General features: G+C 30.3%; 1 protein-coding gene across 7 annotated transcripts in view; it reads right to left on the bottom strand.

The window, feature by feature from the left end:
• LOC122712798 (protein kinase C and casein kinase substrate in neurons protein 2) overlaps positions 1-26,391 on the bottom strand; it is a 55,763-nt gene that overhangs the window by 15,209 nt on the left and 14,163 nt on the right. Inside the window, exon 1 of one of the 7 annotated variants that reach the window (XM_043932719.1) lies at positions 9,970-10,173. The exons of the other annotated variants lie outside the window; for them this stretch is intronic. The gene's annotated coding sequence lies outside the window, so the exon portion shown is untranslated. Of the gene's footprint in view, positions 1-9,969; positions 10,174-26,391 lie in introns of those variants that run through there. 7 annotated transcript variants of the gene reach the window in all.

Below are 26,391 nucleotides of genomic sequence, written 5' to 3'. Positions count from 1 at the left end.
ATATATATATATATATATATATATATATATACATATAAATTCTAATATTTAATTCTATCGATAAAACGTTGCGATCAATAAAAATTTTGGTCAATAAAAGGGGGAAAATTTATCTTTGATCGTCGTATTTTTTTTTAAATTTGTTTTTTTTCACACCGGTGTGATAAAATTGTCGGCGAGGAAAAAATGTTGATAAGATATTGCGAGATGAGAATAAACGTTTCTCGTAGAAACGATTCGATGTATACACGTTGTCAACCAATTTTTGTATTATCTGTCTGATGGAATGAGGCGTCGTTATTAAGACTTTTTTAAGATAAATGTAACACGATTTTAAATTTTCCGTTTCCAATTTTTATAAACACATTAAATATTATAATTTCAATATTAACAATTAAAAAAAAAAAATTGTAATTTTTTAATTATATCGATATTACACTCGGCCTCGACCATGACAATCGTTTCCAATAATAAGAAGACAAGATTAAATTCAATTAATTAATTTCACGTAAAAATAAACGATTATCAATACGATTACACCAGAATGTTATATTTTCACTCTGTCATATTAATAGACAAGAGTATACGTTGAAGAAACTTTTACACGCGTATTCGTCTCTGTGCACGTCTCTTGTTATAAACATAATTATAAATAAACTTTTTTATGCACGCACACATGGAAAGGATAAAAATAAAAGATAGCAAGAAGAATTTTAGTGAAATCTAAAATGGATCTGAATTGATAATAAATAACGTGCACGTTTTTTCCAACAGACAGTTTTATCCAAATTTAAATTTCCTGTTAACTACGCGTGCAGTTTTCCAACGAGAAATATAAATAATTTTATTTCGAATGCTCTCTCTTATTCATCCATTAAGATAAGATGTTGAGCAGAAATGCACATGCAAGATTTCTTGCCTTATCTAAATCGGATAATCATCGTATATACATCGAATTGGAAAGCCGAAAGAGTAAACCGGCTGGCAAGAACGGAAGAACGAACAAGCTGGCAGACTACTTTTAAACAGATTGTTAACTAAAGGCACGTGAGTGATACCACAAGAGATCACAAATCTCGTCTCGTCTCGTGGAATTCGTGTCGCGATGCAACGGTGAATACAATGGTGGGAACACAACAGGCAGAAGGAAATGGGCGGCCTTTAAAAGCGTATGGGGGGGAGGAGGAAGAGAGTAAGAACGTTTACGTGTATCGAATTCCTTTTGTGCCAACTATGACGCCTCTATATGCATATCCTTGTTTATTCATTTTTTGGGAACGGGACGGTATGTGATGAAACGTGGCTGGCCTAATTCCGTATTCGCGAAAGAGTGCACACAATGTTGTAGAGAAAATAAAATATTACTCGTTCAAAATATTCATTTACTTTATCTCTAGACGTAGAGAAAATAAAATATTACTCGTTCAAAAAATTCATTTACTTTATCTCTACGAATCGAATTTAAAATAATTGGATCTCTATAAATGAAGAGTTTCAACGTAGCGTGCATTTGTTGAAGATTCGTATTCCAAGGAAGATTTGGATCTTAGAATCTTTCGATTGCGAAGATTTAAAATGACAAAATGAATGTAGAAATAGTACAAATTCTAACCTATTTCTTTTTATTCGTCATTCGACTCTAACAGATTTTTGCCCGATCAAGGATTAAAAAATAAAGAAAATGTAACGCGCGCGCGGGAAAATTAATTTAATATTTTCATCAAATAAATTCGATAATTCACTTCGCATCAAGAAATTATTATTTTCACTGATAATATTCCAGAAAATCGTTCAGAACTCGTCCAATTTATGGAGAAAAGTTCAGGAGGAAGTGAGATAACATCTTCACTTCTACGTGTCTGACGGTTATCGACAATCTGTCGATAATTTAACGAAACACTTTTTCTTTTTTTTTTTACGTAACAACTCGATCAACTACTTCACGATAAATTTTTCCAATTTACGCGAAGAGATATTTATTTATCGATATTGTTAAAACCAAAAAGAAAAAAAAAAAATCGATTGATAAATTTTTAACACGCATCTCATTCGGAAAATTATCTTTCGAGGATCGAACTCGAACTATCTTCGAGGCAAATGGGGGTAGAGATGTTGACCTCTCTTGCCCACCAACTTCTTAACTCCTTGCTTCCTAGATGGCTTTCTGAAGCGTCTCAAAGAGCACCGGAAACGTGATTGTGCAGGGAAATGAGGCTCTTTCTGTGGCGACACGTTGGGCAATTCATGTTCTCAATGTACCCCTTTACCTGAAGGGGAATAGATTCGCGAACGGTGAACGAAGAATCATCCTTTCACGTTGGATGGTTTTGAATAAATTATATTCAGGGCAGATCGATGATTGCATTTGATAGTCGAAGAATTAAAAAAAATTTCATCGAGTCGAAATTTCTTTACTCTTTCTTAACTTCGACGCATATTTATATCCTGCAATATTCTGGAAATTTGGAGAAAAAAGTTTCATTCAAGTAAGTTTGGCGATGAACAATTTGCGCATAGAGAACAATTTTTCTTCGATATTTTCTCATTGATTTCAAATATTCGAAGATTGAAAAAAAAAATTTGTATAGAAATTTAGATTTTAATTTTTGGTTATTTGGTAATTTGGAAATTATCCGAATCTCTAATTGCAATTGAACACGGATAAATCGATATTTATAATTTCTGAAAAAATCGAATAATAAATTTGGCGATATATTGTCAACGTAAAAAAATAACTCGATACATCGTGATTTGGATATCGTCGTCAAAACGGGTGCGTTTGACAATGAAACAATGTAACAGCAATCTGTCGACGACACGAGGTTACTGGAGATCGACCCGGTTACGCTTTTCATTACGTCCTTGAATTTATGTGCAGTATCCGTATAATACACCCAATTTTACGGCACGATTGAAATAAAATGGGTTAATGCGTTTCGTCGCTTTGATAAAAAGATCGAAAGGCAGCAAAGTTATATAAGTGCGTATGCATCCGCAGATTTTCGTAAAGCTAAAATATATCGATATGAAAGAAAATTATCACGTAATTTTTATATATCGTATCATTAATTTACAATTCCAATCGATAGACAAGGTATTGTTACACGGGTTATCCTTATCTGTCCATTTTACATATTTTATCTCGTGTTGGATGATATCGAGCTATTCCCTAAATATAAATCTAGGTTAGTCCGGTTATTGAATTCCGATAAATTAAACGAACCGAATGTCAATCGGTTTGTATTCATAATTCATTGATCGAATTTAATATAAATTCATATATTCAACTTTGATTATTATATAATAATCGTATTTTGTATAAAATGGATCTTTTTAGATTTTTTTTAAAAATAAAAATATATTAATCGAAGAAGAAGAAGAAGAAGAAGAAGAAATTTTCAAGAAGAAAATTTCATTATCCATTCTGCATGTGAACGAATGTCGCAAAATAGTGGCCCGTTAGTTTCCGGTTTTGCGTGTATTTTTAGGTTAGTTTGCGGGATGAATAGTGAAAGCTTTCGGGCAAATTGCCAGATTTTCGAACGTAAAGAGGAAACGTACGTAAAAACGAAATTTTTAACTCGATGTAATAATTATATATTTTTCTTTTCGAGAATTGATCCGAGATAATCAGAGATATGCATGAAAAAAGAAAAAAAAAAAGAAAAATCAATGATAAAAATAATAAGAATAAATAAAATTATGAAAGTTGAATTATAAGTTTTACTTGCTTGTCCTTAATTAAATACACTGTATGTAAATACGGATTGGAAAGCTGATAAAACAAATAATCGCAACGATATCAAAATAATTATAACACAATAATATTACGTATTTCTTTATCTTATTGTTATAGCTAGGTGGTGACAAAAACTCGTATCTCAGTTCTGTTATCTTATAATGAATATGTATGTGCTTTTAATAGTTCCATTATATATATATTTTTCTATATTGTACTCTGTATCACGTTTAGAGAAACACGGAATGTTTGTTGGTTGTATTCTCTTAGAATTTCGAGAGTTGGAAAACACAAGGTACGTTGCAATTAGGCCAAGCTTTTTCCATTGGCCTTGGACAAAAAGCCCTTTAGTTCATGACGTCATACGTTAGAAGACGGGTCATGACACTTGGAAATCATCAATTGCATCTTTGCAATAAAGAAATATCATAAGAATAAACGAATATTTAGTAAATTTAAAATAAATATCGAATCTTTTTTTTTTTTTTTTTTTTACAGAACAATTGAAGGGACGAAGAATAATTTTTATTCTTATCGAAAACGATATTTCTCGCATTTATTAATGTAATGGCGCTTTCAAGATGATTAAAAAAAAAGAAAGAGAGATTATCAAAAAAGAGAAAATCGATCGAACGATCGATTACTTCTAATATTTCTTCATATCTCGATTTAAATTTTATTTTATTCGAGATATTGAATCGCGTCGGATGAATCTTTGAATAAAATTTTGATTTTGATCGGACTTGTAATTTCGTCGCAACGAAAAAAAAAAAAAAAAAAAGGAAAAAAACTAAAAATACGAACAGCAATTGTAAATGAAGATAGAAATTGGCATAGCAATACAAAGTTGCACGAGCCTCTTCAATTCAAGGGGCTGTCTTCCTCGAACAAAAGAGCTTTTTGTCAAGACCTATTTCAGCATCGATCCAGATTCAAATCCTTTCTTTATGCTGAAAATCCTCCTTTGAGATTTATACACAAACTTGCCCTATGCTGTTCGCATTTGACATTTCTTTATATATATATATTTCTCACAATGTATCTCATTCATACTTTTCTTTTTTTCCTCTAATTGAATATTCACAATTGAAATTATAATTATTGTAGATTCTATCATTGATTATTAAACGCACATTTAAGAAATTGCACCAATCATAAGATTTGATATTCACACAGGTTTGATATTCCCGATTCAAAAATTTTCAAAAAAGAAAATATAGGAAAAAAATTCTACAAAATTCTTCCTTCTCAACATCCCCTCATCCGATAAAATTTTCAATTTTCAATTACTTCGTTCCTTTGGAAATACAATTCTCATTCGAGGAAATTTCGAGAGAGCGATAAACCATTTTTTAAAAACGTCCATATTTCAAACAAATTATTACGAAGAAATTAGATGTCGAAAAGAAAGGAAACTAAGTGTCGTACGAGAAAACATTTACAATACTTTTACAATAATTTAAGAAGACACAGAGACACGATGCTAAGGATAAAATCATCTAATTGGCCAATCCTTCGAAGCAACGTAGTATGAGTTCGAGCCATAGAGAATCACTACTACAACTTCCCCTCCTCCATTTTCCTTCTTTTCATCGTCTCCTTCGAGCCACTTGCCGTTTTCCAAATTCTTTTCACCACGTAGCATTAAGTAAGCGAAATTCCAACAAAAGGCTGGAAAATGGATGAGAGTAGCGAGCGGAGTGACACGGGGGGGAGAGGAGGGAGAGTTCTTGAAATATTCGGGGCGTAAAGGTTCCGACAAATTTCAACGCCGTGTTTCATCTCCGGGCAGGTTGGCCGACGAGATTTCATTTTCGCCGACGGAATCCAAGGAGATTTCGACCGGGAACCGAAGCGAGACGTTTATGGGTTTAATTATGGCAACCTGAGATCGGTAATTAACAATTATTATCATTCATATCTCGATTTTTTGTATTTGTTTGCTTGGTCATTTGCCAAATTTGAATAACGAGTTTAATGGAGATTAGTTGAGCAGTAATAATAATAATCTGGAAAAAAATAATTTGGAAAATTATTTTTTATACTTTATATACGAAGGATTCAAAGCGAATCGTTTTCTGAAAATCATCGTTAGACGAGGATCTCTTTATCAAACGATTCTTTTCAATTTAATTATTTCGATAATTTTATTAATAATGATTGAAATGATATGATACGTGACTTGTAACGATCTCTATTTCTTTCTAAATTCTGCCACTTCGTTATTTGCCAAATATAAAATTTTATATTTTTAAAATATCTCGTGTCGGATATCCATTTGAATTATCACGGAACATGATATTTCTGTACGGTAATTTCACGCCACGGATTCAAACTTTTAATTAACGACGTTCCGCCCAAACTTTCCTTTTGTCATAATTATTTTTCCATTCCTTTAATTTAATTATCGGTCGGTTTAAAAATACCGGAATGGAATGGAATGGAAGTTAGGAAGCTGCCGTAGATTAATTATCATCTCCCTGCCTCGTAAACAGGGTCAGATCTCCGACAGGGACGTTACTCGACGAGCTATGATCGAATTAATTCGTATCGGCGAGGAAAGTCAAGGTTAATGATCAGTATTAGACCAGGACGAGAGCTTTGATTAAACGGTGAATCAAAGTTGAATGGCGTCGTTCAGTTCTTGCAAAAAGAATATTATCGAAAAGAATTTATTGTCGTTGATTAAAATATTTCTCGCCATATATTTATTTATTTTACACGCGCGCTTAGTTTGAATTTCGCATTTCATTTTAATTTCACGTGTCAACGTTTTCGAACTGATGGTCGAAAAATTCTTTTCCAGCCATTATTCGGAGAAGAGAGGTTCATTCACCTCCACGATCTCTCTAAAAAAAGAAATAAAGAAATATCTTCGTATATTATATTATACGGAAGGAAGAAAGGATGAAAATGATCATCTTGGATTTGGAGGAATTCTCTCACTCGTGTACTCTGTCTACTTTATAAAATTTATTTCATTTGTTTATGTATTATTATTATTATTAATCCGTGCAATTATACTGACAAAATTCAATTTGACTCGTTTAGCAATTCTAATGTTGATGGATATCTTTTCATCGTACCATCAAATTCTCGATCATCGAAGAATTATAACGCGAACTAGCTGAACTAATAATTCTTACTAGTATCCTACTATCTTGATTATATCCTCCTTGATTCATAACCTCTTTCGTGCAAGTCGAAAAGGATACTTGGATTTGCAAGAAAAAAAAGAAAGGGGGAAAAAAGAAAAAAAAAAAAAAAAAAAGAAAGATGCACGAGAAAACATATTTTCGAAGAGCCAAGTGTGCGCGAGCGTGTAACGAAGCGAAACCGTAACATGCGTCTGCACACGTAATAACATACGAAAATAACGAAACAGAGGTTATGTTGCAGCATTCAGAAGTTGGATCCTTCCTCTTCCCTTCTCAACTTCCTTAAATTATCAAGTTCTACCGTAGTATTTTGTCGCTCGTGCAACATTCACGTGTTTCGAAAACTTGGTTAAATAGAATTCTCCAGTTTTCTACCATTTTCGAATTCGTATTTTTTATTCATTTTCGATGAAATTTTTCTTTTACGAATATACGAAATAGAAACTACAATCCAATCTTTCGAATTTGAACATTTGTAATATTATAATTTTGTGAAAATTTCTATAATTTACAATTTCAATCATCGTTTCATATTTTGTATCAAAATTATTACATACTACAATTATATATTACATTCGATTGTACGATTATTACATACGATAAATTGATCAAAATATTGACTCTTGTAATTTCCATTTCTTACCTCTAAAATATCAATCATTCTGAAAACTTCGCAAATTCGAGAATATCGAAATTCAATTTATTACGATCCCATTAAATTAGATTATATATAAGTTTTTTCGTGTTCCAAAGTGAAATTGTTACTTTTCGACGTAATATCTCTCTGTATTTGCATAAATTAACATGGAATATTTATATTCATACCGTGGCATTCCTTGTACATAATGGCGCGGAGTCGGTTCTTCCAATGCCTCGATTCTCCTATGGCTCAGCTATATAGGAGAGATTACGCTCGCGCGAGCAAAAATAAAATAGAAAAGTGGGAAATTACACGGTGAGGATGAGGTAGACGCGTCCAGAGACTGCGTTTCCTTTGCCAAGGATACAGTTAATTTCGAACGCGGCCGAGGTAGAGAAACATGGCTAGCGGTTTACCATAATTCAACTAGAAGGAAAAGCACAGGGTATGGCACAGAGTATGGCTCTCTCGACTTATTTAAAATATCCCTCGCGTAATAGTGGTCGTTTAACTCCGTTCTAGAAAGATAGTAATTATATCGTTAATTATTGTAACCGCGCACAATATAGTCACCACTGGATTTAATAGTGGAAGAGATTCCGAGATTCCTTTGAATCTTTATCTATCCGGCATTCCAACACTGTGTTACCAGAAAATTCATCCAACTTGAATAATTTTAATGTAAGTATGTACGCGGGATATAATAGATGATGCGCGGAATAATTATTTTTTTTTGAAACAGGAAAATTACTTTTAAAATTTTAACATTCTTTCAAATAAAATTTTGTGTGGAAATATTTTTTATTGTAAAACGATAAAATGGAAACATTTTATAATTTGAAAATTTGTTTTATCATATGTTGTATCGGAAAAATGTTTAAAAAAACATTGAAACTTTAAAGAATTTTTAAAAAATACTTCATTCTTCGTTAAAAAAAATTTTCATATGTAATTTCGATACTCGACGTTTTATACTAATTACAACTTAATATTCTCAAAGTTTAATTTTAACACATTTATTGTATAACAGTTTTATTTACGAGTTTTCGAACATTTTCATGAGTCACTATATGTATTTATAATCATGTAATTTAAATTGATATTTATTATTAGTTTCTTATTAACCCTTAAGTGGTTATTTCGTATATGTAAGTATGTTATAACTGAAGTCATTGAATAGCGTAATGACATACGGTATAATAATATATGCGCATTATTTTGTTACAGGTAATAAGAAATTATATACGAGTACGTTTTATAGGTGTTCATAGTCGTATTTCGGTACATTATAATTAATATTTTATGAAATATAATGTTTTATGTGCATATGTTGTATGTGTATTGGTTGTATCATTAGTTCGAAAGTACATTTAATTAATATCCACAAAGATATGTAATTGAGCGTTATAATATTCATTTTCAGATTCAAAGTTAATAGTAAAATAGTATTTTAATATAAAAATATTCTGAATAACGTATCTGTTTAATAAAAACAAAATATTGTTACAATAAGCAAAAATTTCTATGTGTAAAAATTTCACACGGAAATGTCAAATTGTCGAAAAATGCACAATTATCGGATTCTACGATATAGTAATAATTATTCGTCCATTTTTATTTTTATAGATGTGTGAATACTTATATTGGTATGTGTGTAACGCTTGGAATATTATTTCAGGTTATTAGCAAAATGTTCATAATTAAAATTGATTTTTGGAATGGAAATTTTTATTTTCTCTTCTTGTAAATTGTCGTACGTGTAAAAATCAGAAATTTAATTAAAATAAAGAGTTAAATTATCGGTAAAATATACATTAAGTAAATTTTTTTTAGTGAAGATACAAAAGCTTCAAACAATAAACAATAAAAAATAAAGTTCACAAAAATGTATTGAATATTACAATAGAATTTTATCGGATTAAAAATCGAAAAAAAGAAAAAAAAAGTTTCTTTTATTACTTTATTTTAAAAACAAAATATTCGTTCCATGTGAAAATAAAAATTTAATTGAGTTTAAATTAAATTATCAAAAAAACTAATTATGATAATAAAAAATGTCATCATCATTTATTTGAAATATATACTTTTATATAAAATAATGGAAAATCCTTGATAAATTGAATTTCTAAAAAATCATGATCCAAAACCTGCATACGTATACCCATCTAAGCATCATTTCCTAACCTAACATTTACACATTTTTCGTTAATTCACTTATTGTCACTTAATACCAATTTATTATCACTAAATTTCATTTATTATTTTCAATACTTTTCCAAGAATACAGGAATCAACACCACTACACTATTTTAACACATATATTCTACAATATTTCAATTCTCAATTTTTGAAACATCCATAGCTTTTCATTTGACTGACCACGACTATATCGGTTCTTTAGATAAACTGTATGAACGACAAAGAATTTTTACCTTGTGAGTATGACATGGTTAAGCAACGACACTCGTCAAATGAAATTTTTCTAATCTTCGACAACTTGAGAAACGAAACTACTTCGAATATCACTCGAAATCCGGCACTGGAATCACTGCATACTTTCGTCGCTTCGAAAAAAAACGTGATGGATCGCGCACAAATTTATAAATAACGTGTGTTGAGCGGAGTCACGTTAAACGTGAAATACAGTACAACGGTTCGTACTGAACTGACGGTTCTCTCTCCAGAACAGCCGACTGTGACTCGACTCGATGAAAAAAAGTATACATACATAACCTGTATGTACACATGCCGGTATTACGTGTTCGTTGGAATGGCAATTAGTCGAAACGATAATAATAGGTAACACCTCATCGAATATTCTACGACTTGATCCAATCGATAAAATATGATATTTGGACTGCGAAATATTTTTTCTACATGTGTATTTATTTTAAAAACAAAACTAACAATCATTTTTCACAGAAATAAAACGATCCAATAAAATTTTTATACTTTATATTTTTATAGTAGATTTTTTTTACTAATACATACATTGTTCAGTAATTAAAAATAACATATTTATGAATGTAATATATATTTAAAAAATAAATATATTAAGACTAAAAACAAACGAAATGAATGAAAAAATGATCAGCTTTCTTTAAAGAAAAGTATAGGTTAAGTGAGGTTATATTAGCTTCATTTTTATGGAAAATAATCATTATTTTCGTATTTAATAATTCAAAAAAACTTTTCAGAATAAAAATTTAGATAAAATATTTTGCAGCCAGAATACTATATGTATTTTAACACAATTAAATAATTAATTTCTCAAATCGTTCGTAAATCGTTTAGAAATATATAAAGCAAGGTGAGTGGACTTTATTGAGTGGATTTAGATTGATGTTCATATAAAAAGATAAAATTTTTGTGTTTTCTTGAGAAAAAGATAAATGGATCGAAAATTTTTTTTTAGGTGATTATATAGATTTCATAACTTTTGTTTTTTTTTTTTTTGGATTTTGTAAATATGTTTTGATGTTGAAATAACGTTTATACGTTTTATCGTACGAATTTCGTCATTTCGAGAAAACAAATAAACATATTCTGATTTATACTTCTCTTATTATTTGGAGAATCTAAAATTGTTATATTTTTGAATCGATAAAAAATTGAATTGTGCTATAATTATATTATATTATATTATATTTTTATTATAAGCTATTTCAATGTATTATAATACAATTTGAAATCAATATTATAACCAAATATAAAAAAAAAACAATTTTAAAAAATAACATTAAAACATTCGAATATTAAATATTTTATAGTTTAAAAGTTTGTTATATGTTTATAAACTATCTCGTATCTCGTATCGATTTTATTCTCTCGAAGTGACCAATTAAAAAAATTGTTCTACAATTCTAACCTATTATGATTTACATACTCACGATGTTTCATATGAAATAAAATTATCATTGATTTTGATAATATAATTTATTAGAATTGAATTTAAGTAAAAGTATACAAATACTTTTACAAATATTTACAAGTGATTATACATCGCGATAATTCTCAATCCGCCATTTTACAGAAGAGATAGAATTAAAATTAAAATAGCGCCAATGTTTAAAAATTAGTATTTGACCCATTTTTTTTCTAAAAGTGATAATTACCATGTTAATGAAAACATCAATACATTTTCGTTTACGTAACCGAGGCTAAAAATGTATATTTTACATTCTCTATCGTTTAATTCTATCGTAAAAGGCTTCTTATTCTTTTTTATGTAAAATATAATTACCAATATTTTTATCTCAAAAGAATTACACCGCATTTTTCTTCATTTAAACTGCGTAATTCTTTCGAAGTAATAAGATGACGAATCAATGAGTCTTGAGCGTGACACGCGCGAAATCAAGATAGCTATATCCAAAGGCTTGGCATATGTTTTAACCGCTAATCGATTAAGAACAGAAGAGTGCCTGCGTAACAACCACTCCTCCTCGTAAAAATTTATTAGCTTATACCGCTAATTAGCAGTTGTATACGCTTGTATCGTAAATCCGGTCAAGGATGGTTATTCTTCGTTGTGTATGTCACGTCAATTTTCCAACTCTAATCATCGATTCGTAGGTATTTATGACGTTTAGAAAGAAAATTGAAAAATAAGAATAATAAAATCGGATTGAGCATATTTGAATCTCTACTCGGATACGTAATACTCGAGAAAAAGAAATAAATTTTGAAATATTTGGAATATACGATGTCATCTTTTGTTTAATTAATTGATGTAACAATTGTTTTTCGCAAATAAATAAAACTTAATTGAAAATCGTACAAAAGTATACATTTAATATAATATATATTAAAATTAATCATAACATATTGTTGACGTATACTTTTACTACAAATATTTTGATATACTAATCTCGATAAAATTAATTTAATAGATCTGTAAACGTAAAATGTCAACATTACCAAATTAACAATCATAATTTATTTGTCCAGAGAGATATGATCGATTATTGTGATACATGTAAGTATATATTATCTATATATCACATTTCTATCTTCACGAAACAGAAGAAACCAGTTATTTCAAAAGAATCTTAATTCATTTTCTTCGACGAAGATAATAAATTTTAAACTCGAACAAAATAGCGCCATTTAGATTGTATAACGCGTCGCGAAATGTAATCAAAACTTAATTTGAGCTTAGAGATTAGCATGCACGTGGTATAGACTATAACAATGTTGGTCAGTTTATCCGAAGCCAACCAAATTCGTTACTACAAGCAGTTAGAAAGCTTGTTTCACTCGGAGGTTATTTCTCGTTTCTCCTTACCTGCGTTTAAAATTTTCTTCATCTTATTTATCTTAACGGATCGTTGCACCCGTAAGTAAAAACTTAACCACTACAACAATAATTATTTATTTTTACAAATGATTTGAATGGCAAACATGATTACAAATCTTTCAGAAATATATAGAAATTTGTACACTTACATAATTGTACTAAAAATATATTTTTATACAACCTTTTTTACAAGACTATAATTTTATTCAATCCATCAAAAGTCTTATCTTATCTTAATCGAAATAGAAGACTTAGAATTATAGAATAGAATTGTTCGCCATATATCCAGATGCATTATTTTACCTCGAATTTAGAATAACCTTTAAAAATCGATTTCTTCTACCTGTGCATTTCAAAAATTTAAAATTAAATGTATCAATTAAATATCAGAAATATACCAAAAATTAAATTTTCTTTTTGTAAATCGTTACAAAATTGGAAAATTATTAATCTTCGTTTGTCAAAATTTTTTAGCTCGAAAATTTTGAAATCTCTATAATTCAAAGATTTTAAGTTTCTATATATCTTACTTCGACTGTGCAACGAAGAAAAAATAATTCTAATACTAATAACCCGATAAATAAGCATGAATCCATATTTTTAACGTATCAACTTTTGTACAGCTTGTTTTTAATCTGTAGAATCAAGCTTCTAAACGAATATATTAATACCCTGTATAAAATTCAACGGACAAACAAGTTAGAATCAATTGCCGCTTCATTTTTGCTGCCAGCAATCACGCGTAGTTAATTCATGAGAGCAGAGATGTGGTAAAAGGAAAAACCGTACTATATTTCTTGTCTCTATTGATTATGTTACCGATGGAGCGTTCAAAGGGAGTTGGCTTCCTCGACTAGCGAAGCTTGATGGGTCGAGAGGCCCTATTTGTGTTCAATCCTGTTATAAATCTGACGATGATTATATCGTACGTGGAAGAAGGATCGTTTATGTACATTTTATATACCCATACACACACATATATATATATATATATATATTATATGAATTCGATTTGTATCCATGGTTAATGAACTCTTACGGCAAAAAAGCCAAACTTGGCGTTAGACAATTTACGACGTGAAGCACAAGTAAATGATCGTCACTCGTGAAAGCGACTTGGGTTCTTAGATTTTTATTGCACAATACGACACATTTATGCGCTATAAAACTTAATCAATCCGCAACATCGTGCGAGATTGGTGTCTTCATTTGTCTATCCGACGAGGAAACTCGACAATTTATTTTTATTTCAATCATTTCGTGCATTTTATGAAGAAAATTTACGCAGTACTTAATTAATTAATCGATCGATCGATATATAAAGCCAGAATTAATTGTCCGATACAAAGGTTAAATAATCATTGAAAAAATTCGTCGAAAGTTCTACTCAATTCAATCTAAACAATATTTAATATTTAAAAATTTAATATCGAAAAATATTTCCACGAAGCGGTGGCTTTTATATATATCCGCCAATGGAACACAAACTGCGATCTAACTGTTCGGCCGCAAGCCGCGAAAAAGAACGGTTCAACGGGATGCTTCCCGCTCCAAATACGACAAGTAATTCTAACCAAATGTATAATTTATTTTTCGATGATACGTCAAGAATCAGATCTTTTTTTTTTCCCCCGATCAAGCATCAAAACCAATTTACGTTCATCTATATCAAGAGAATTTAAATAAAAAAAGATATAAACTTGTAAGAAAAATTTCACAAATTTTTCTCTTCCTTTTCTTTTCCAGTCACCGTCTTCCTCCACAGTTGGACAATATAAGTAATGCATGCAAACTCAGTCTGATCGGCTTAATGAGGATGTACTCCGTCTGAATGGCGAGTGCAAATTACGCGCTCGCGCGCTCTGCTTCGCGCCACGTTGTATAAACGATATTAATATTACACGTGCTGTTACACATGTTGCACATCCACAGCAACGCCTCGATTAATCGTATTATCACGTGGTCCCGATTAACCGGTGTTTATATCATTCCGATTCTGCTTTGCGAAGTAATTTAATTAAACCGAACGGTCACGGACAATGTTCGAAACAGTTTCGTTGCTTGCACAAGTATCCCACCAGTCCTATTGGCGAATATGCGTATTACGAATACTGTTCGCAAATAGCTGTGTACGGATTCGGCTTAAGGATGGGAATACATTTGAGAAAATTGGCCTCGAGGCTTATTTTTTTTTTCCTTAATGGAAAATTCCTTCTAATCGCGTTGAGAATGAAAGCTATTCTCGGATAACAGTTAACTTGTCAGATACTTGTAGAAGTGTTTTACTTTCAAATGGATTCACACCTTAAGGGTATAAATATATTTGAAAATAAAATTTACCATCGAAAGTTATTTTTCATTAATATGCTGCATTTAGAGTTACTCTTCAGATTAATTTTTTACAAGTGAAATTATCCGAAAATAATGTTTTGACTCTCAAATTCTCAAACGTGTTCGCCTATGTATCTTAAGGCAAAAACGATTCTATATATTAAAAAAAATTGAAAAAATCTCGACGTATGAGCGACATCCATCCATGATTCAATTTGAATGCGAATACGAATTTAAAGTGGTCGTAAATTATGTTTTTCGCAAACAATTAACGGAATGAAAGAAGAAACGCCGCGTTATAAATAACGTGTACGTACATTGTTCCAATCTCTAAAAATACCGCGTCGCGTGCAGTTAGTTTCGTCTCGTTGTGTGCAACGGGGAAACCGTTCAAAGATAGCCGAGAGGGTCTTTTTTTTTTTTTATTTATTTTTTTTCTTTTCTTTTCTTTTCTTTTCTTACCGACACGAAAACGTAGAGACCGTTTCGGGCGAAATGGGGTGTAAAGTGATTTTTTTTGGCCGCGAGAGGATCGCGACGAGAAACAATTTCAGATGGATATTATATCTTGCCACGTGTTCTGATGCTATGTTTCCGATAAGTGGGATGAAAATAGACTTTTTGCGCGTATGGATTTGCGAACGATGGATATAGTTTAGTTTTTAGAATTCTTTGAAAAAAGAAAAGTTAACGATATGCAAATTTTTTTTCAGCGATAACACAGTGATAATATTTATTGAGGATCACCGATATTGGAAAAACGATTATTGATATAAAATTGCAAAAGCATGTAAATTTATTATTAGTATTTTATTTTTGCATTTTGTTGAAAAAGTTCTTTATTAATATATGACGTAAGCAATGTCGACAGTAAGTGAGTAGGCGTTGACGATTCAATACTAATGTTTTAATTGTAGCTATACTTTGTTGTTGCAGAAATGCTTAACACGTATAAGATAAAAAACAATCGATTATTTTCTTTTTCAATTTATAAACGAAACATATTTTTTCGTGTTATCGTTAGAATATATTTCTTAGAATTTTTTTTTATTATGTTTTCAAATTAAAAACTTGTATTATTTTTGTATACTTTATTAATATATTTTATCTAGAATTTTGAGATATTAAAAAAAATTTTAAACTTCTTTACAACAAATATTACAACAATATATTGAGAACTAGAAAAATTGAATGTTTCGATGTTTAAATCCTATAATTCTTCAATATTATGTATATATATATAATACTAGATAACCAATATAAAAAATGATAAAGTATGCGGTTAATTTGTACTCCACCCAGATCACCCACATGAAATCCTAAGAATACAGATGTAAAACATACCTTCTCTTTCTTTTATCGAATCCTAAAGAATCTATTGACACCTATATGTTCGAGATAAAACTGCACTGGTATCGAAAGAGTTTACTACCACGAATTATCGTCGAAACCATTAAACTATTATCGCTATTATCGTATCGCGCCTTGTTTTCTAGCATAGCACATTAGTTTTCCATGCGATGGAATGTATCAATAAGGTCGTAACTACTCGGTATACATGCAAAAAGAAATAGTTAAAGATGTCGAGGTTAAAACAACTATAATTCTTACTAAAAATCTGGTTTTCTCGATTTTTGTGTCGTCTCCTTCTTTGCATAAGTATGATTTACTTTTAATTTTAATTACGATTACTGTTTCTTATTACTACGCAAAATCATTTTTCACGAATAATACGATTATAATAATATTTTTTTTTCTAATTAGAATGTTAAAAAAATTGAAAAGAATTGTAAAAGGATATCATTTTTTATCTACCAATTGTTTTTCTATCGAGAATTCTAAATTTTAAAGAGAGCACAAAAAATTTCGTGGAGTGTTTGTTCTTTAGAGAAATACTGTCGTGTTCGTGGACAACATTCGGCTAGCATCGGGTAACATCGGGCAACATCGGATAATAAACAATTATATATAAGTAATACAAGCCCACTTTCATTGTCCATAGTTTTACACTGACAGGTGTGACTAAACCAGTACTTACTATTAATTAAAGTCTCAAAATTCTATTCCACTAATTTTATTTCTTATAATTTTATCTTTAACACTATTCATGAGCAACACGTGTTCGTAAAATGATATATCAAACTGCTTTACTTCCAGATTACATTTCGTGAGAAATATATAATGTATAATGTCGCGTGCTGAATCTATTTATTTATTATTTATTGTTATTCATTTGTTTGAATTCATCGGGAAATTCCATCGAGAACTTAAATGGATGTTTCGTAGAAAAAGTATGGATAATTGATTCGGTCATTTATTTTACTAGATATGAAGATAGAGTAATGGTGTAGTAGTAAACGTTTTACATTACAGGGAGAGAAACGTATGCATTATTGTTGAAAGTTTGAAATATTTATTTATATACGTAATATAAATAAAGATATATACACAATAATTTTCGAATGAATGCGTATTTTCGAAGAAGATGTAGAATGTAATTCCTGCTTATAGTTATAATTCTTAATTAAGCATAATTTACGTTTATGAAATCGTATAATAAAAAGAGAAGAATTATCTTTTAATTATTTCCGCTGCCGTTATGAAAGAAAGCCTTGTATATTGATTGGAAAATTTTAAACTACTAGCGATGAAAGAATTTGAGAATTTGTTTCATAAAATGAAATTCGAATAAAAATATTTGTTTTTGTTTGATAGTAAATGCAAGAAATATAGCTAAGAGTTTTTGTAAAATAGCTCGCGCAATAGAAGTAGATCGAAGTGAAAAAAATTGAAAGCAATGTGTCGAATATGCCGTTAGAATTTCAAAGAAGATCAATTCTATTTTCTATAAAAATGATATACTTCTTATAAAATTCAATAGTTTTTTTTTTTCTTATAAAATGTAACAATCATCGTTTTTTTTAATTATTAATATTCGACCTGATGAAAATATGTACGAATAAGTTTCCTTCTCAAATTTAATTAAATTACATGTTTTATAAAATATGACATATAACATTAAAGGACGATCGTCATGAAACCGTTAAGAAGACTGTTTTGAAATCTAAACGAGTTGCATAAGAAGCAACGTTACAGATCACCTTATTGCAATGTGCGAACACCGTTATTCACGATCTAATATAATAATGTTAGATCGCATCAATCTGACGTTGAAAGAGAGAGAGAGAAAGAGAGAGAAAAAACTAAAATTCTTCAGGTAAACGCATCATTTACGATAAGAATTCACGCTATTCCGGAAGTGACAAACATCATACCAGTGAAAGCGATTGTAAATTGCATTCTTTGTAGTTACGAGACGTTAATACAAAAATTATTATATTCTTGCAATTTAATAATTTTAATTATATATAATTTATAATTAATAAAAATAATATTGAATTTTTAGAAAAATTTTTTCTAGGTTATATATAATCTAATAATTAAGATATTTTTTCTTAATTTAAAAGTGAATTAAAAAATATATATATATATGTATATATATATATTATATTAAATTTGGACAATTCATCATGGTACATTTGATATTACCAAAACCTTTCAAAGCTATTCTTATGTTAAAGAGAATTGAGAAACACAATAAAAGGGCCTCAGAAAGGCCACATCTGTTTCTTCAACAGGAAGTCGCTCGTAGTCGTTTCATGGGAACCATACAACGGATCTAACATTCGTATCTATCTAGAAAATGAATGCTGCGAAATAAAAATATGTATGAACGCGTATATATCCAAATCACAATTCTTGAAAAGAGTTTCCCACGATGCGCTAAAGAGTGATAAAGATTGAGGTTAAGAGGTTTTATGGTTAATAGAAATATATTTTTCTTTATTTTCAATATCGTGTAAAAATTCCATAGTTAATCCATAGTTAAATTTCCTTCCTCTATTAAGAGAAAGAAATTGAAAGTGAAAAAAGGAAGTGAAGTCAGAATATAAAAGATAAAAATAATAGACAAAGGAACTCGAACTTCGTAAAAGCTTATTCGTGAACGGAATTGAATGAACAGATATTCTATTGAAAAGATTCTGTTGGAAAAATTAATGAACATTTATCAATGGAAATCACGTTTTGTATAATTGTATGAATCATCGTTAATTGTAAAAGAAGTTGTCATTTGGTCTATGTGTTTGCATAATAATGTTTATGAATAATATGCCCATCGAAGAATCTATACGTTAAGTAGTAATACGATATTCCATTGAATGCAGTTATGCGTTCGATCCATACATACAATTGAACCACGTTGGAAAAATTATTTTTCTGAAGCAAAATTACAAAGAAATTCTAGAAATCAATATTTAAAATATTATTAATTTAAATTTTTATTAATAATTTTTCCAATACGATCTTCATTGTTAAACAGTTCCATAATAAATGCACGAACACGTGTTGTATGTGGTTATGTTCGAATAGTCGTTTTATAGTTATATATAATAACTTTACTTGTAATATATCATAAACGTAATCATAAATTAGATCAGAGAATTTCATAAATTTTTTTTATTTACAAAAATTTAACAAACTTTGTAATGCAAATAAAATTTTGTTCAATTCAATTCATCACAATGCTTCTTCACGTAAATCGTGTTCTTTTGGAAAATGTTTCTGATACTTTGCCAACATTGTAGTTGGCTTCATCAACGATCTAAGGACACGATACGAAGGTGCACTTTCTATTTATCCTTTATTTAAACGCGTGCTCTCATTCTGACACGTATATACTTCCTGGCAAAACTTCAAAACTATTTTCCAAAACGATACGCCTCGCACCCGGAAACCTCAAACAACTGCAGACGTTATCTCTTCCTTCTTCTAAAAATATCGTATTAATATTTTATGATAATTCACGAATTGACGGTTAATAAAATAGGAAAACAAGAAACTATAAATAAATTGAATCTTATCACGCAATAATAGACTACATTTAATCAACACTTGTGTAGGCAATATCCGACTACGAAGCAAACAAGAAAGAGAAAAGAAAAAGACAATTGCACGAGAGAATGAAAAAAAGAAAAAAAAGAATAAAAAGATGTCTCGTCACACATTCCACAAGAAAGTCCACATTCGAATGACTGGATTCAGTCGGTCAGTTCATTCTCACGACAGTTTCTAAAGATTGTATTGAAGAGGTTAGGGACAGGTCGAGTCCAGGCGCATGCGCAAGCAATATATTATGTGTTTAGTATTTACGCACAGATTGATATCGGTAAATCAGTACAGGTAGAACGACTCGGGACCGGTTCTAAAGATCGGGAGGTCTCTTCGTTTGTTGGGAAGAATTTAAAGATCTGAATAAATATATAAAAACGTCGAGACATCATGAAGTGTCTAGTCAACTAGATTAACAAAACGTATAATATGTGTTTGCTGTAATTGATGAGTTGATATCCTTGCACACTAGTACTAGTAGTAAGAAATTATATCTACTTTATAAAATTTAAATTGTATCATATATATATTTTCTTATAATAAATAATGAAATAATGAAAATAATGAATTTTGAATTTAAGAAAATTTGAATTTAAATTAAGAGATTTAAATTAATTTAATTTAGTAATTTAATCTAAACTTTAATACAAAATATATTTCAACTTCACTGAATTCGAAATTTAATTCAAATTTTAATTTAATCTAGTTTAATTATAAATTTTAGATTTTGATTTATTATTATTATTATTATTATTATTATTATTATTATTATTTTTAGATAATTTCTTATATATCATATTGAATATTTTATAACATTTTTTGTTTTAATAAATAACTAGCTTTCTTCCATTTATTATATGCGATGTAAGATCAAGATTTTATCAATGATTGCGTGACATAGTATCATTTGCATACGATCGTTTGACCTTTTTGTATTTTTACTTTTATTAAAAATATTTCGTATAGTTTCTTTTATTTCAAACTAATATTATATTATACGACATGACAATAAGAATAAGAATATATTATACAGTGCATAGAATCGAAACAATTATTGTGCGTTACGAAACGCATCTTTGATCACGTAAAATACAAAATCTCTGGAAAACGGTTGGTTATTTTCCAGAGAGAAATATATTTAAACGAAACGAAAGAAAGATAATTAACGAAGAAAAAGATAAAAAATAACTGGATTAAATTGGCGGGCGTGACGCTAGCAACGTCTGGCGTCTTAATTGCGTTCATAAACGTTTTAGACGTTGGTCGTGAATGCTAACTCACAGTTAGTTAGATTTTATCATCCTTAAGGGTCTCTTGATCCTTTTACGGAAGATAAATGTATATCGTTTTAAGTTCATCCAAGTTTACTCGAAATATTTCTGTACACTCTCTTTTACTTATCCTACGAATTTATACGTGAATCATATTTATTATAAAATATTTACATCATTTTCTTCTTATATATCTTCGACGTATTTTTTTTTTTTTTTTTTATATACAAATATAACTTATACAAATAATTTTGCAAAAACGATATAAAAATTTATAACATATCTACGAAGTTTATTCAAGTGAAAAATTATTTACACTGTATATCAAATATCTCTCGAATATTCGAAAGAGAAACAGATCAACTCAATTGGAATACCGAGATTGGAATCCGAAAATTGGGGTCAGCCATCAGCTGATACATATCAGCGTATAATTTCCCATACGAATTACATTGATTGCGCCTCGATTTACAAAATTTATATTTGTATTATCAGAATATTGTTACGATAATTGTATAATTATTATTTTACGTAAAGACGAGACGAGTCCTTTCAAATATTATTCATAATGATTGAAATGATTGATTTCAAATCATAAAATCTTTTCAAGATACTGTTCTTTTACTGGAAGAACTGGAATTTCATCGTGCCATTATTCTATAAAATATCGAAGAGGTGGTTCGATATAATTTTTTTAAAGAAAATGATGATACGTAACATGCAATTTCTATTTCAACGCGCGCGCATCCTGATTCGTTAATTTCTCCGTTGACGATCCTTTTTTAGGCTCTCCTTCATTCTAATTCGGAACGTGAAACCTTGCAGATAATAGAAACGTATCGGGGACACATCATACAAGGCATTATCAATGCAACTGTGCCATATACGACATACCACGTGCTATTGATTTTTACTCGCGAATCCCGTCTAATTAGCAAATTTCTTTCAACGAAATTGGAAAAAATTTCCTCACGAAATTTGATCACCGATTATTATCATTAGTCATTTTCAATAAAAATTTCGATACTTCTATAACATCCATTATCTGAAAATTATTCGAAGACACGATGAAAAATATATATATATATATTTATCATCTCATAGTTATCATTTTTTATTCTATAGTTTTATTTATCCTTTTTTTNATTTATCTTTTTTTTTTTTTTTTTTCGTTATCTTGTCGATCGTTGTCGACATTTGTGCAAGCAGCGAGCAAATCGATGCGAGACAAATAAGGAATTTATTTACCAACATTATTCATTAATTGGAGGCAAGTTGATCGTACAGGGGCGCGTAGTTAAACAGATTAAGGCCTTTTATGACTCCTGCTGAGATGTTGATGTATCGAGGGTCTCGAACGTGATAGATTCGTTGATAATTCTATACTCGATCGTTGAATAAATCGGCCGAGAGAGGCGTATTGTATTATCCGGACTGAATTATTACGCATAAAAGGAACGCGATATCGCCAGATAATGTATCGATCGATTAAGCTTCTTCAATACACGGCTCTTCGATCTATTACGATCCATTTAAGAAAACGGCGAGCGATTCATTGGAATCGATGTCGAAATTGATTGCCAGTTTGTGAAAAAAGTGAAAAATTGGAATTTACATATTGATCGAAAATAGAAAAATAGAAAAGTATATGTATATATATATATATATTCAAAAAATATTTACGTACGTATATATCTACTTATTTTTTTATCATATTTATATAAAAATTAAATGATACGAGATTTAATACTACAATAATATTTAATACTATTTAAATTAGAAAAAAAGACAATTAATTCGACGAAAGTACGAAATAAGATTTATTTTACGAATTGGTTAAGCGGATTTTTAATTTATATAAATGTTTACCAGATATTTTTTTATAAGAAAAAAGAATTGATGAAATCGATATTTCACTCTGACGACGATACCGTGTAGAAAATTGAAGTCGGATGAAAGGAAAGAAAGGTACGCAATCTAGATTCGAGAGAACCGAGTAGTACGCGGTTGGAATGTCAGACCGCTTAGAAAGGCGTCAATGAATCGAATCAGGGTGAACGCACTCCCGTTGATTTTCAGGTCGAAAGTCATGGTCATTCCAACAGAGGAAGGAGGAATACGATCTTTGATAATCAATTCACTTTCGCGATAATTAATTTAATTTTCTGAGACAGGACACGTATCCTATTTTTTATATTGCAATTTGCATTTCGAACGAACGAGAAAAACGAAAACTATGCTCGAAAAATATTTTCAACGATCAATTTGTTAAATTGTTAAACTTTAAAATTAAAAAACGAGAAGAATTTAAACGAGAAATTAGATTTTATACGAGCTTTTCTAAAAATGAAATTTAATTCTTTTTTTTTTTTTTTTTCCCCTCCCCAAGAGATCTGTTATAGTAATCAGAAAAGTTGTACGACAACTTCAAGGAATAAAACTCGTTTTACTTATACACACTCGTAACTTCATTGTTTGAATAGCTCAAATAGATAAGAGATTATTCTTTCATAAATATCTAATGTACATGTCTATTAAAATAATTAAATTACGAGATTCATAAAATTATTGGAGAGAAAAGATCGACTCGAAACGAGAAATAAATCAATTAATAGATGTCTTAAACACGAATCATATTAATTTCAATGACTCGTTATTCTACGAGATTTTAACCCATTACAACTCGTCCTAAAATATTGATTATAATTTTGTAATTTAAAATATCGAAGAACTTAGTTATTACAACTATGACTTCAATTATAACAAACTATTCCAGAACACGTATATCTACGTTACACATGTATGTACACACACACATCCTATTATACGTAGTACGCTTGAACGAGCAGATGGTTTATTCAACAACTGCATATGACCGAGTACCAATCACGAAGCGGCTGCTAACGTTTTCAATTCGCGCGAGGGGGGGCGCGAATTAAGAATCGAAAAAGAAAAGAGAAAGAAAAAGAAAAGGTTATCATCGATTCAACGATTGTCTCTCGCGACAATCGTGAGAGAGTGAACGCGATCGAGAACAAGAACGTGAAATGTTTTTCTTCAGCATACGCGGAGAAATTATACGGATGAAAGTTCTCTCTATACGATTTAAAGGGGGTCGTCGAGTCGGTGACGAGTTCACTTTCGAGAGAGTTTTTTGCCAACCATGCATTGGCGGCAAGCGTCGCCAAGTCTGACGTGAAACGCTCCAACTGCCATCTTTTGATCGCCCGCTTATTATGCGCGCCCCGCGCGTCAATGAATTCTATTGGCCGCGTTCACAGTCATAGAATGACTCAGGCCTTTGCGCCGAGAAGTCTAATTTCGATAACGATAGATCGATTCAATCAAGACCCATAAATGTACGTTTATTTTTAAACAATGGAACAGGTTGTACGATAGCGATGATTTAATTTGATTTGATCGCGTGCTTATTGCACTTTTATTATCTCGTTATCGAATTGTAATTCATTCATCATTTCCCTGTTTATTAGTGGCAATTAACCAACCATCGTGTCAACATGTTCAATGGGCTATCTTTTTAACTATGCCGCTATAAAGATTTCGCTTTATTCTTTTCTTTATTATCTAATTTTGTGTTATTAACTCAAAAAAAAAAGTTAGGAAACACTGGAATCGATAGGATCGAGATCAAACGTATGCGTAACGAGTAAAACGTTTTTTGAATTTCCCGCCTCGATTTCTTCGATGCCGCGAATTTCAAACAGTTCCAGATTAATTTTCTTTTCTTGTTTGTTTTTCTTTTTTGCCAGTCGTTACAATTTGAGAGTTATACAAACTGATAGGAAATTACTCGTGAAAAAGAATTTCAGATAAGATTTTAATAATCTATTATCATTTATCTCTCTGTATCTTAGAGAAGGATACCAGTCAAAAATATATTCGATTCTGGACATTGTTTTCCCAATTCAGCAAAAGTTTTTCGATATTATGTTATTTCATTTTTATCGCTTCTTCTATAATCTAATTCATAACAGATATTTCTATCAGAATTTGTTGTTTCGAATATCAATATCAGTGTACATTTCATCGATAAATTAAAAAAAAAAAAAAAAAAAAGAACATTATAAAAATTCTTGTGTGCACAAGATTAGATATCGAGCTGCTTTAAAAGGAATTCTACCAGTGAAAAATAGGATAAGAAAAATGAATAAAAACTAAATGTTATTTAAAAAAATTATCGATTATCGGATCGATACGAATTTTCAACGATTTTAAATATTCAGTCTTTTCACGCGTATATATATATATATATAATATACAAAACTTTGAAAGATAACATTCTCCCCTCGTGACAACAGATGCACAGGTAAGAATGCAACGTTGAATACAATAGGCGAAAGAGAGCGTTGTTCCCCTTCCCTGTACTCGCGGTACTCGTGTCCTACAAAAGTGTGATAGATACGGTGGCCAGCCATCGATTTTTCCCTAAGGTCATCTCTCGAAATACCACGTTACGAAATGATGAGGAGAACCTCTCGATAAGGGGGGGGTGCGCATTTGATCGCATTCCTGCATTGTTCCCCAGAGCCTTTGACGCTCGCTGTCCCGATCGCTGTCGATCGATCCTACATTTCCGCGACGCGGAAAGATCTTTTTGCCCCGGAATCTCTCTCTCGCGAAAAAAAAAAAAGAAAAAAGAAAAAAAAAAGGGAACAATACTCGAAACGGAACGTACGGAATTTCTGAACGAAAGAAGAGCACGAAGGAAGATTTCGCGTACAATTTTTTCTTTCGATACGAGACATTGAAATTGCGAAGAATTGTTTTGGGCGATAAAATTTTTTTCCCAAGAAATTAAATAAATTCGAAGAGATATTATAAATTGATATCGAATCAATCGATTGATTCGAGTGGAAAATGAGAGGGATCGTGATTAAGTCATAATTGATGATTCATCATTTTTTTTTCGTTGTTTCGATCGATAACGATACTTTATGACGTATTCTATCAGAAAGTAGTTTTTTTTTTTTTTTTTTTTTTTT

The sequence above is a fragment of the Apis laboriosa genome, unplaced genomic scaffold (assembly GCF_014066325.1).
Source record: "Apis laboriosa isolate Shangri-la unplaced genomic scaffold, ASM1406632v1 scaffold112_cov148, whole genome shotgun sequence".
NCBI lineage: Eukaryota > Metazoa > Arthropoda > Insecta > Hymenoptera > Apidae > Apis > Apis laboriosa.
This window is presented reverse-complemented; position numbering and strand designations above follow the sequence as displayed.